The following is a 15,201-nucleotide window of genomic DNA, read 5'->3' on the forward strand; positions in this document are numbered from 1 at the left end:
CCTCTGAACTCTCCAGAGTACCTGAACCGCTTATCTCTCATGATCTTCTCTCGGCTCCGCTGATGTACACACTCAATCCTCCGGGCTATCTCCACAACTTGCTCATAAGAAGTACCCATCTCAACCTCTCGAGCCATAGTGGCCTGAATACCAGTATGTAAACCGGCTACAAACCTTCGCACTCTCTCCGCCTCAGTAGGGAGTATCATTAGTGCATGGCGAGATAATTCAGAAAACCTCGCCTCATAATCGGTCACTGACATCTGACCCTGCTGGAGCTGCTCAAACTGAAACCGCAACTCTTACCTCTAGGAGGGTGGAATATACCTGTCCAAGAAGATACGGGTGAACCTGTCCCAAGTCATGGGAGGAGAATCTGCTGGTCTGCCAAGAGCATAAGACTGCCACCATCTACGGGCTCTACCCTCTAGCTGAAAAGTAGCGAAATCAACCCCATGGGATTCCAATATCCTCATGTTGTACAGCCTATCCTTGCAACGATCAATGAAATCCTGTGGATCCTCATGTCGCTCACCCCCGAAGACAGGAGGATGTAGTCTAGTCTATCTGTCCAATAGTTTCTGAGGATCCGCGGCTACAGCTGGCCTGGGCTCAGGTGTAGCTACTGCCACTGGCTGGACTCCACCCACGGGTAGTGCACCCTGGGTCTGATATACAACAGTTGCTTGTCTATGAGCCTGCGCGGTAGGGGTCTGTGCTCTCCCACCCACCTGAGATGTGGTTGGGTCTGCCGGAAATAAACCGGCCTGAGTCATATTGTCCATGAATCGCAGCATACGACCCATGACACCCTGAAATCCCAGTGCAGATATGAAGTCCACCGGAGCTGGCTCTGCCACAGGCACCTCACCCTGCTCCTCAATAAGGGGATTCTCTGCTGGATCCACTGGTGGCATAACCGGAATAGTCCTGGGACGTCCTCGCCCTCTACCACGGGTTGGAGCCCTCCCTCGGCCTCTAGCAACTGGTGGAGTAGCTCTTCCCTGGTCTGGAATCTCATTAGAGCGTGTTCTCACCATCTGTGAGAGAATAAGAGAAGGATATTTAGTACTACATCAATTGCACGATAGAATATGAAGAAAGGTAGTTTCCTAACACCATATAGCCTCTAGTAGATAAGTACAGACGTCTCCATACCGATCCGCAAGACTCTATTAGGTCTGCTCATAACTTGTGAGACCTACGTGAACCTAGAGCTCTGATACCATGTTGTCACGACCCAATTTCACCTATAGGTCGTGATGGCGCCCAACACTATAGCTAGGCAAGCCAACTAATAAGTCATACGTATATTGGTTAAACTTTTATTCCAAGAAAATAATAAAATACCAACTTCTACTAATGTGTGTGTGCCAAGACCCGGTGTCACAAGTGCATGAACATCTAGTAGATTATACAAAACTCCAAATACTATCTGAAATGAAATAGACAGAATATAAATATAAGAAGAGACACTGGTAGCTGCAGAACGGCTCAGAAAGGCAGCTCACCACTATGCCTCGGGATGACGTGGGTATGTGATGATAGGTCCTCCACTAGTACCTGTCTCGGATCCTGCACAAAAAGTGCAGCAAGTGTAGTATGAGTACGTAAACAACGTGTACCCAGTAAGTATCAAGCCTAATCTCGGAGTGGTAGAGACGAGATGGCCGACTTTGACACTCACTATGGGTCAATAATAACTGAAATAAAACTAGGATATTTAAATCAGCATGATTTACAGAATTCACAATAATTTATTTAATCAGCAAAAATAATCAAATTCCTTCAATAATTCATTAAATACCAAGGATTTTTCAATTTATTAACTAGCTTCACAAGCTGAAATAAATTATTAAAGTATCGTGTAATTATTATTATTAAGCACGATTTCTGCCGAGGACGTACGGCCCGATCCAGAGTGTCGTGTACACTGCCGAGGGACGTGCGGCGCGATCCATAGATGCATCTATCCTGCCGAGGCGTTCGGCCCGCTCCACAAGAAAGGAGGACATTTTCTTATGTGCCTCCGTAAGGAGAGTATATTTATTATAAGATGAATTTGGGAGGAGAACAATTTCTTTTAATAATTAATTGATTTAAACAGACAATCAAGCCTATGAGATTTCCATCCTTTAATATCTTTATCTAACAATTCACAATATATTCATATAGATATCAATTAATATAAATAAATCAAAGAATACAATTTACATAAGTAAGGCATGCTTTGAGTCCTAAACTACCCGGACTTTAGCATTAATAGTAGCTACGCACGGACTCTCGCCACTCCGTGCGTACGTAGCCCCCCCACAATTAGCAACAATTATTTAATTTTAATCACCTATGAGGTAATTTCCCCCTCACAAGATTAGACAAGAGACTTACCTCGTCTTGCTCTAATTTAATCCACAATTTTGCCTTTTCCACGATTATCCAACTCTGTCTGGCTCGAATCTAGCCAAAATAATTCGATACAATCACTAAAAATTATAGGAAATAAATTCTATAAGGAAATACTACATTTTTAATAAAAATTCCAAAATTAATTAAAAATTTGCCCGCGGGCCCACATCTCGGAATCCGGCCAAAGTTATAAAATCCGATAACCCATTCAATTATGAGTCCAACCATACCAGTTTCACTCGATTCCGACTCCGAATCGATACCGAAATCTCAAAATTACGTTTCTATGAGATTTCTAAACTTTTCCAAATCTCAAATCTCAAAACACTAATTAAATTGTGAAAACCAATGATACACTTGTATATGTAGACCAAATCCGAGTTAGAATCACTTACCCCAATGTTTTCCCTTGAAAATCTGCCAAAAGTCGTCTCTGCTCAAGCTCAAGTTCGTCAAAAATAGCAAATGGGACGAATGCCCTCTTTTTATAAAACTGCCCAGCAGCCTTCGGAAATGGTCCTCGAACTGGGCCTCGATCGCGGCATCGAACATGTGCCTTCGATCAGGGTATCGAGGTTGGGCCTTCGATCAGGGCATCGAGCTTGGGTCTCGATCCTAACCCTCGAGCCATACCTTCGATCATGCCCTCGAGCCTTGCCTTCGATCGCGGCTTCGATCACAGGCTCGAGCCTGGACCTCGGTCATGGACTTGATCAGAGTATCGAGGTTGGGCCTTCGATCATAGCCTCAATCATGGCATCGAGCTTGAGCCTTCGATTGTGACCCCTCGATCTTGGGTCTCGATCCTAGCCCTCGAGCTGGACCTTCAATCATGGCCCTCGATATACTAGCTCGAGCATGTACCTCGTCAACCCTGGGCTCGATATCTGGGCTCGATCACAGCCCAGAATGTCCAACAGAAGAGGAAAAATTGCAGCAGCCTTTTAACTCCAATTATTTTTGATCCGTTAACCATCCGAAACTCACCTGAGGCCCTCGGTACCTCAACCAAATATACCAACAAGTCCTAAAACATCATACAAACTTAGTCGAACCTCTAAATCACATCAAACAACACTAAAACCATGAATCATACCCCAATTCAAGCTTAATGAAACTAAGAGTTTTCAACTTCTATATTCAATGCCGGAACCTATCAAATCAACTCCGATTGACCTCAAATTTTACACACAAGTCATAAATTACATAACAGAGCTATAAAAATTTTCGGAACTGGATTCCGACTCCGGTATCAAAAAGTCAACTCCCCGGTCAAACTTTCAAACTTTAAATTCCTATTTTAACCATTTCAAGCCTAATTTCACTACAGACTTTCAAATAAAATTTTGATCACGCTCCTAAGTCCAAAATCACCATACGGAGCTGTTGGAATCATCAAATGCTATTCCGGAATTGTTTTCTCAAAATGTTGACCGAAGTCAAACTTAACACTTTAAGGCCAACTTAAGGAACCAAGTGTTCTGGTTTCACCTCAAACACTTTCAAATCCCGAACCAACCATCCCCGCAAGTCATAAATCATTACAAGCACCTACGAAAAGTTTTATTTTAGGGAACGGGGTTCTAAAAGTTAAAATGACCGGTTGGGTCATTACAACCTAAACCCTAGATTTTAATAAAATTCAAAGTTAAACAATCAATTTAGACAATAGTTAACTAATTCATAACTAATTAATAAAAAATTAAAATTATACAAATAATGTAAGTTTAAATTGAAACCTGCAATTTTTAGGAGGTGGAGGAGGGGGACAGTGGCGGCAGTGGCAACGGCGGCAGGAATAGTGGTGACGTGGGGTGGGGAATGAGATTTGTGTAAGGAAAATAGAGAAGGAGCGGGGGAAGGGTGTTGTGTGTATGAGGGAGAAGAGAGTGGGGAGTTAGAAAATTTTGAGAAAAGAAATGATGGAGAAACTCCGTATTTCAGATATGGAATTAAAGGTACCAACCTACGTCGGTCGGTACACTTAAGTGACCATTGACTGTGTTTGACCACAGTTAAATGACCGATTTCAGTCGGTTATTATTTTTAAAAAAGCTAAATTAATTATTTTGTGTTATTATTTCTTAAAATATTATAAACTTTTAAAAACATTATAAACTATAAGCATATATTTTATTCACATATATATTTATAAATAAATAATTATAAACTATAAGCATAATCTTTATAAATAATTATATTAACTAATTACTTTTAATAAATTATAAGCATATATTTTATTCAAACACATATATAATTAATCAATCATAATAAAAATAAATAAAGGTATATATATGAGACGTTTATTTTATTCGAATTTCACATTTCGTCTTTTATATTCATTCGTTTTATAACTAATTACAAATCATATAGATTAATAAATATCGATCAAGACGTTTTACCTTTTGTATTCATCTATCTACGTTAATTTTTTAAGTTATAATTAAGTATATGGGTCATTTCACACACACATACACACACATACACACACACACATATACATTATATTGTAATTAATGATCAATCACATACATTACAACGTACGAAAACTTGATCAATTGATGAATTGATTAACCAATATTATTCTATTTTAAATATGTTTAATCGATGGTTATATTAACTCATTTATTTAATGCTAATAGCTTCTTTCGTTTATTTAATTTGTTATACATATATACATGTCAAAAAAGTTTAGTATTCTTCTGTATTTCTTTCATTCATTACTAATAATGCATTACATAGATAAATCGATATAGGTCGAGACGTCTTATTCTTAATATTTATCGATATAGGTCGAGACGTCTTATTCTTAATATTTATCGATATAGGTCGAGACGTTTTGTTTTTAATATTCATCGATACATCTAAGTAAGTTATAAGTCGATGAATCAATTTACAAATAGATATATTTGATGATGATTAATTATATATACTAATTAGATTATTGCTTTTTCACAAGTTTATCCCCAAAAGAACCCAACCCTGTGGCCCTAGCGTTTCACGTTCTTAGATGCGGCTATACCTATATATATATATATATATAGAGAGAGAGAGAGAGAGAGTTTGTTATAGTATATGTTAATGCATTCATTATTACAAAATAAAGTATTAATGGATTAAATTTATATTATTTAGATAGTAAATTTTAATGTAATTCAAAAGTTTGACCATGTTTGACCTATGAACCGATCAAAGTTGGTCGGTTATATTCCAGAAATTACAGCTACCGACCAAAGTTGGTCGGTAAAATCTTCTCCTGTAATAGCCGACCGACTTTGGTCGGTTAATTCAACTATAAATTTTATAAAATATTTTAAATAATAATATAATTATTAAATTTAAAAATATGGGTCCACATTATCGACAAATGTTGGTCGGTAATCAAAAAAGTGATTTGACTAAGCAACTCTGACCATTTCGGTCAAATGTTTGACCAATATACCGACCGATTTCGGTCGGTATGTAATTTTAAAAAAATATAAAATATTTTTTTGATAGTTTCCGTCTGCTTTGGACGGTTTTTTGGTCGCTTTTGTTGAGCGACCAACGTTGGTCGGTATGCCTCGATCGGATTCTCCCGGATTTCTAGTAATGATTGTTTCTCGTTTGTCCTTTAAATAATGTCCTTGTGTTCTGAAATCATTAGTATTACTATATTAATCAAACTGGTTTAGGTGCAGCTAGGGAAGAAGGTTTAGGAGTTAAGGACTTAAGGGCATAAAATGTTATTAAATGGCACGTTCAAGAAGCAGATTTAATTTGCAGCATCCGCCATGTGCTCAACTTTGTCATTTTTTATATATCTCAAGAAATAACTGAGATTTAATTATGTGCACAACTTCTAAGGTTTTTTTATTTGATTTATTTTATAAGTTAGCATGTTATATGTTATCTCTCAAATTAAATGTTCTGTACACATGCAAGATCTTGATTTTGAGATCATATTATTTAATTTAGTTGGCATATGATATACATATATCTGAAAGTATCCCTTACACATGATATTGATTTGTAAGATCACATAACCTCTAAATCTCAATATTCATGTGTATGCTCATACCTAATATGTGATTTGTTTGGCTTCACAAATCTTTTGTCAAGATTTATGATTGTGAAATTACGCCACATGTACTGTCAAACAATTCCTTTTCTTCTTCTTCTTGAAAGAATAGATACTGTGAAAATGAAAAGATTGATAAATCTAATATATTTGTTTTCATTCTATTACATGCTCCTACTAGGACAGAAGGTACAGGATTAGGATAGAACGCTAGTAGGTCGTTGGGCATGGGATATCGTATCCATCATATCATTCTCGTATTATCTTACTTTTGATTTTTATTACTACCTGTTGTTACCCTTACTTCGGTTGTCTTATATATTGCTTTGTTATTTTGATGTTGTTACTGTTCTTGTTTTTATTAATCTCAACATGGCTTCTTTACTACTGCTCAAAACTATTAAGAAATATTTTTCTCAAGTCGAGGGTCTTCCGGAAATAACCTCTCTACCTTGACAAGATAAGGGTAAGGTATGCCTACACATTACACTCCTCAGACGTCACACTGTATGTATATGCTAGATTTTTTGTTGTTGTTACTGTAGCAAGTACATGCTATATATGCAATCCTTTTTCTTTTTGATATTCAACATGTAATTTTGGCGTATCATTACGTACCAACAAGTGTTTTTCGACAATTTAAACAATATACATATACAAAAAGTGAATCAAAACAAAATTGTGTTATTGGCTGTTCCTATGGACCAGTGGCAGAGCCACATTTAATTTTATGTATATTTATTATGCATTGACTCCTCTTGACTTTTTGATATATCTAATTATTTATATTTTGTCACCCCACCTGAAAGAAAATTCTGAATCCGCCACTGCTATGGACATCATTCAATTCTTTCATAGAAACAGGAAATGAATCATAAGTTATGACCCTAGAGTCTTGATCAATCTCTCCTTGTATAGAACAAGCTTAAATAACGGACGATGGTTCAAATTTGCATTATGATAATTTCATAACCACACAAAGGACATGTGGATTCAAACTTACGTTTGATTCTCTCCTCCTAATATGTTGGAAATAATTGAGCGATGAGATCAAGAGAAGAGAACATATTATTCATAATTTAGACGTTCTGAGTTTGGAAAAGTGAGTTTTAAAAAAAATATAGAGAGAGAGATGTACTTCTATTTATACTTTCTTTTGCACATATAAGTACGGTTCAACTCAACTCTGAAGCACTGGGTCAGCCGAACTACCAACCTATAATTGAATTATCCACTATTGGTAAATGCTAGCTAGTATCTAATACATCTGTACATGGACACATAGACCTGCAGCCACAAGGGAGGAGCTCATTTCAAATCACTAGCTTCTCCTATAGGCCATGTTGTGCATTTCTGTAGTCTGCTTAGGAATTTGGCTATGTTGGAGTTGAGTTAGTCTTTCAAAGTTTCTTTTTTTTTTCTCTAAAATATGTAGTGCTGCTCTCACTTGCCAAAATAGAAAGGGCTTCACCTTTGTGTCACGATCCGAAATGCCCTCACTCGTACCGTGATAATGCCTAATATTTCACTTGTTAGGTAAGTCAACGTTAGAATAATATTAACCAATTTTTAAATAATTTTTAAATTATTAATAAACAAGAAAACAAAAGCCAAAGCAAAGTTTGAAATATAGTGAATAATCCGTAAAAACAACGGTGTCTAAATACCATCCCATAGCTAAAGTAAAATAGACGGGGACTTCAGAACTGCGGACGCCATGCAGTTATACCTCAAGTCTCCTTTGGTAGCTGAAATCCAAGCAAGTCTATGGTACGCCGCTGGGACCAACTCCAAAATCTGCACAAGAAGTGCAGAGTATAGGTATCAGTACAACCGACCCCATGTACTGATAAGTGCTGAGCCTAACCTTGACGAAGTAGTGACGAGGCTAAAGCGATTCACTTACATTAACCTGTACGCAATATTAGTAACAACAACAATAATAGAAATAAATCAGGTAATTCATTTATAATAATTGAAAGCAACTCAGCAGTCATAACCACTTATCATTTTCATTAATTCTGTTGCAGCGTGCAACCCGCTCTCACAATATATTCACATTCAATTCTGTTGCAGCGTGCAACCCACTCTCACAATATATTCATATTCAGTTCTGTTGCGGCGTGCAACCCGCTCCTCCAATATATTCATATTCAGTTCTGTTGCGGCGTGCAACCCGCTCCTCCAATATATTCATTTTAATCAAGTCTGTTGCGGTGTGTATATATATATATATATATATATATATATATATATATATATATATATATATATATATATATATATATATATATATATATATATATATATATATATATATATATATATATATATATATATATATATATATATATATATATATATAAATAAGTTTATTGCGGCGTACAACCCGATCCTCCAATATGGACTTTTCATAAGTCTGTTGCGGCATGCAACCCGATCCTCCAATATATTTATTATAATTAATTCTGTTGCGGCATGCAACCCGCTCCTCCAGTATATTCATTTACTAATTCTTATAGAAGAAATTTTCTCAATAAATGCAACAATTAATATGAAATTATAAGACAACAAGCATACAATAATTATGATTTAATCATGAAACAGACAAGATCATATAGCAAATTATTATAGAAATCAGGGAGAAAATAGGCAGTTTAATATTTAATATGCTAAATGTCAAATAATAATTAAGACACATAATTCAAGTAGCATGTAACAATTAATGCAGAAATTCAAGAATTAATATTTGGCAAAGTATAGGAAAGAAATAATTATTATAATAATTAATTCATGATTTAAAACAATTTATAATTTTTCAAGTAAGCAGGCAAACAATTAATTTTGACGACGTATAGACACTCGTCACCTCGCCTATACGTCGTTTACATGCAATTCACATAACAATTAAATTAAGGGTTCTATTCCCTCAAATCAAGGTTAACCACGACACTTACCTCGCTTTGCAAATTCCAATCAATTATTCAACCACAATTTTTACTTTTAAATTTGACTCTGAAAGGTTCAAATCTATTCACAAACAATTCGATATATTCAATACGAATAATATGAACTAATTCCACATGAATTTACTAATTTTTCGGATAAAAATCCAAAATTCATTAAAATATTCGGCAGTGAAACCCACGTCTCAAATCTCGGGAAAACTCACGAAATTCGAACACCCATTCCGAGACAAGTCCAACCATATAAAAATTATCCAATTCCGATGTCAAATGAACCTTCAAATCTTAAATTTTTATTTTTGGAATATTTTATAAAAATCTGATATTTCTTTCATATATTTACGGATTCATGATATAAATGAGTATGAAATCGTGAAATATAATCAATATAGGATAAGGAACACTTACCCCAATATTTTTTTCGTAAAAATCGCCCAAAAATCGCTTTACCCGAGCTAAAAAATGGGAAAGAATTAAAAATGGGTCGAAACCCCATTTTCAGAACATAAGTTCTGTTTCTGGGATTTTTACCCTTCGCGTTCGCGAAGGTACTCTCGCGAACGCGAAGCACAATTTGTGCTGTCCAATTTTTACTCTTCGCGAACGCGAGGGCTACCTCGCAAACGCGATGCTTGTCTGGCTTCGCGAAGGCTAATTTTTCCTGGCCAGTCTCTTTCCCATCGCGAACGCGAGGCTTATATCGCGAAGGCGAAGCTTTGAACCTCAAGCCTTCGCGAACATGAAGCACAAAACGTACCAGCCCCAATTTGCTCTTCGCGTTCGCGAGAGTACCTTCGCGAACACGAAGAAGAACACACCAGAAGCCTGAAGTCTGTTGAAAACCAGATTTCCTAAGTCCGAAATCATTCCGTAGCCTATCTGAAACTTATCCGAACCCTCGGGACGCCAAACCAAACATGCACACAAATTCTAAAATATCATACGAATTTGCTCGCGCGATCAAATCACCAAAATAATACCTATAACTACGAATCGGACGTCAAATCAAAGAAAACTTTAAAAAAAAATTAAAACTTATATTTTTACAACCGGGCGTCCGAATCACGTCAAATCAACTCTGATTCTCACTAAATTTGGCTGACAAGTCATAAATATTATAGTGCACCTATACCGGGCTCCAGAACCAAAATACGAATACGAGGTCAATAAATCCAACATTAGTAATATCTTAAAAATCATTAAGCATTCAAGCTTTTAATTTTTCATCAAAATTCCATATCTCGAGCTAGGGACCTCGGAATTCGATTACGGGCATACGCCCAAGTCCCAAATCACGATACGGACCTACCGAAATTGTCAAAATATTGATCTGGGCCTGTTTACTCAAAATGTTGACTAAAGTCAACTTAATTGAGTTTTTAAGCTCTATTTCACATTTTAATCCATTTTTCACATAAAAACTTTTCGAAAAATTGTACGGGCTATGCACGCAAGTCGAGAATGATAAATAGTGCTTTTTGAGGTCTTAGAACATAGAATTAATTATTAAATTTAGAGATGACATTTTGGGTCATCACATTCTCCACCTTTAAAACAAACGTTCGTCCTCGAACGGAGTTAGAAAAAAGTACCTGAGCTGGTGAATAAGTGCGGATATTTACTCCGCATGTCCGACTCAGACTCCCAGGTAGATGCCTCTACCGGCTGCCCTCTCCATTGCACTCAAACTGAAGGATAACTCTTGGACCTCAACTGTCGTACCTGCCGGGCAAGAATAGCCACCGGCTCCTCCTCGTAAGTCAAATCTTTGTCCAATTGGACTGAGCTGAAATCTAACACATGAGAAGGATCACCATGATATTTTCGGAGCATAGACACGTGGAACACCGGATGAACCGCTGATAAACTAGGTGGTAATACAAGCGTCTAGGCTACTTCACCCACCCTTTCAAGAATTTCAAAGAGTTCGATATACCTAGGGCTCAACTTGCCCTTCTTTCCGAACCTCATTATACCTTTCATAGGTGAAACTCAGAGCAATATTCTTTCTCCAACCATGAATGCAATATCACGAACTTTACGGTCGGCATAACTCTTTTACCTAGACTGAGTTGTGTGAAGTCGATCCTGAATAATCTTGACCTTATCCAAGGCATCCTGTACCAAATCGGTACCCAACAACCGAGCCTCTCCCGGTTCAAACCAACCAATTGGCGATCGACATCGCCTTCCACACAATGACTCATATGGAGCCATCTGAATGCTCGACTGGTAGCTATTATTATAAGCAAACTCTGTAAGTGGCAAGAAATGATCCCAAGAACCTCCAAATTCTATAACACAAGCGCGAAGCATATCTTCCAATATCTGAATAGTGCGCTCTGACTGTCCGTCTGTCTGTGGATGAAATTTTGTACTCAACTCCACCCGCGTGCCTAAATCACGTTGTACAACCCTCCAAAAATGTGAGGTAAATTGCGTACCTCGATCTGAAATAATAGATACGGGCATACCGTGAAGGCGGACAATCTCACGAATCTAAATTTCAGCTAACCTCTCTAAAGAATAGGTAACTACCACTGGAATGAAATGTGCTGACTTGGTCAACCTGTCCACAATGACCCAAACTGCATCAAATTTTCTCTGAGTCCGTGGGAGCCCAACAACAAAATCCATAGTGATACACTCCCACTTCCACTCAGGAATTTCTAACTTCTGAAGTAAACCACCAGGTCTCTGATGCTCATACTTAACTTGCTGACAATTCAGACACCGAGCTAAATATGCAACTATATCCTTTTTCATTCTCCTCCACCAATAATGTTGCCGCAAATCTTGATACATTTTAGCGGTACCTGGATGAATAGAATACCTGGAACTGTGTGCCTCTTAAAGAATTAATTCACGAAGCCCATCCACATTAGGCACACAAATACGGCCCTGCATTCGCAGAACACCATATTCCCCTACAGTAACCTATTTGGCATCACCTTGCCGCACCGTGTCCTTAAGGACAAGTAAATGAGGATCATCATACTGCCTCTCTCTGATGCTCTCATATAAAGAAGACCGAGCAGCTGTGCAAGCTAGAACCCGACTGGGTTCTGAAACATCTAACCTCACGAACTGATTAGCCAAAGTATGAACATCTGCAGCTATTGGCCTCTCACCAACCGGATATACGCAAGACTGCCCATACTCACAGCCTTTCTACTCAAAGCATCGGCCACCACATTGGCCTTTCCGGGGTGATACAAAATGGTAATATCATAGTCTTTCAACAATTCCAACCATCTTCTCTGCCTCAAATTAAGATCTTTTTGTTTGAACAGATACTGAAGGCTACGATGATCAGTAAATACCTCACACGAGACACCGTAGAGGTAATGCCTCCAAATCTTCAGCACATGAACAATGGCTGCCAATTCTAAGTCATGAACAGGATAATTCTTCTCGTGAACTTTCAACTGCCGCGACACATATGCAATTACCTTGCCATCTTGCATTAATACTGCACCAAGACCAATGTGATATGCGTCACAATATACCGTATACGATCCTGAACATGTGGGTAATATCAATACTGGCGTCGTAGTCAAAGAGGCCTTGAGCTTCTGAAAGCTCAACTCACACTCGTCTGACCATCTGAATGGGACACCTTTCTGGGTCAATCTGGTCAATGGGCTTGCTATAGATGAAAATCCTTCCACGAACCGACGATAATAACCTGCTAAACCCAGGAAACTCCGGATCTCTGTAACTGAAGTAGGTCTAGGCCAATTCTGAACAGCCTCAATCTTCTTAGGATCCACCTTTATGCCTTCTGCCGATACAACATGCCCCAAAAAGGCAACTGAGTCTAACCAAAACTCACATTTTGAAAACTTGGCATATAACTGATTATTCTTCAAGGTGTGAAGTGCACTTCGAAGATGTTGCTCATGGTACTCTCGACTGCTGGAATAAATCAAGATATCATTAATGAATACAACCACAAAAGAATCCAAATAAGGCTTGGACACCCGATTCATCAAATCCATAAATGATGCTGGGGTATTTGTCAACCCAAATGACATCACTAGGAATTCGTAATGCCCATACCGAGTTCGAAAAGTTGTTTATGGACATCAGATGCCCTAATCTTCAACTGATGGTAGCCAGACCTTAAATCGATCTTCGAAAATACCTTGGCACCCTGAAGCTGATCAAATAAGTCATCAATTCTTGGCAGCGGATATTTGTTTTTGATAGTGTCTTTGTTCAACTGCCGATAATTTATACACATCCGCATAGAACCATCTTTCTTCTTCATAAATAATACTGGTGCACCCCAGGGCGAGACACTGGGTCTAATGAATCCTTGATCAAGCAAGTTTTGTAACTGCTCTTTTAATTCTTTCAACTCTGGTGGGGCCATACGGTATGGTGGAATAGAAATGGGCTGAGTGCCCGGAGCCAAATCAATACAGAAGTCAGTATCTCTGTTGGGTGGCATCCCCGACAGATCTGCAGGAAATACTTTTGGAAATTCACGAACAACTAGTACTAGTCCATAGAAGGAACATCCGCACTGGGATCGCGAATATAAGCCAAATAGGCTAGACACCATTTCTCTACCATACGCCGAGCTTTCGTATAAGAAATAACCCTGCTGGCAGAATGACCAGGAGTTCCTTTCCACTCTAACCGAGGTAACCCCGGCATAGCTAGGGTCACTGTCTTGGCATGAAAATCCAATATAGCATGATAAGGGGACAGCCAATCCATACCCAAGATGAGATCAAAATCTACCATATCAAGAAATAGAAGATCCACACTAGTCTCAAGATTACCAATAGTAACCACACACGAACGATAGACATGATCTACTACAACAGAGTCTCCCACCGGTGTAGATATACATACAGAAGCACTTAGAGAATCACAAGGCACAACCAAATATGAAGCAACATAGGAGGAAACATAGGAATAAGTAGATCCTGGATCAAATAGAACTGAAGCATCTCTATGGCAAACTGGAATAATACCTGTGATCACAACATCAGATGACTCGGCCTCAGGCATAGCTGGAAAAGCATAAAATCGGGGCTGGGCCCCACCACTCTAAACTGCATCCCTGGGACAGCCTCTGACTGGCTGGCCTCCACCTCTAACGGTCTGACCTCCACCTCTAATGGCCTGACCTCCACCTCTAATAGCCTGACCTCCACCTCTAGCTGCCTGACTTCTACCTCTAGCTGGATGAGCAGGCGATGAAGCAACTGGTGTCGGTATGATGGCACGAGAATCTTGCCAAGATTTGTCACTCGTCAATCTAGGGAAATACCTCTTGATATGACCAATGTTCCCATACTCATAACACCCATCCTGATGCCGTGGCTGCTGAAGCTGAAGCTGACCCAGATGGGCCGGATAACCATTATAGTAACTCTGGAGTGGTGGTGCACTGATAGGAGCTGAATGTGCACCGAATACTGGCTGCCCAGAGTAAGGCATAATAGGACCGTGACTCCCTGAAGCACCGGGAGATACATGAAGTGCTGAATGAAATGGTCTGGGAGGATGACCCCTACCAAAATTACCCCTGCCTCCAGACGAGGCACCACTGAAACCACCGAACTGACGAGGCCTCTTATCGGACCTCTGCCCTCTTTCCTGTGCAAGAACCATCTCGATCCTCCTTGCGACATTAGCAGCCGCCTAAAAAGAAATCTCACTTCTGGTCTCCTTGGCCATTTGCAGTCTGATAGGGTGAGTGAGTCCCTCAATAAACCTCCTCACTCACTCTCCCTCCGTAGGTAGTAAAAG

The sequence above is a fragment of the Nicotiana tabacum genome, chromosome 13 (genome assembly GCF_000715075.1).
Source record: "Nicotiana tabacum cultivar K326 chromosome 13, ASM71507v2, whole genome shotgun sequence".
NCBI lineage: Eukaryota > Viridiplantae > Streptophyta > Magnoliopsida > Solanales > Solanaceae > Nicotiana > Nicotiana tabacum.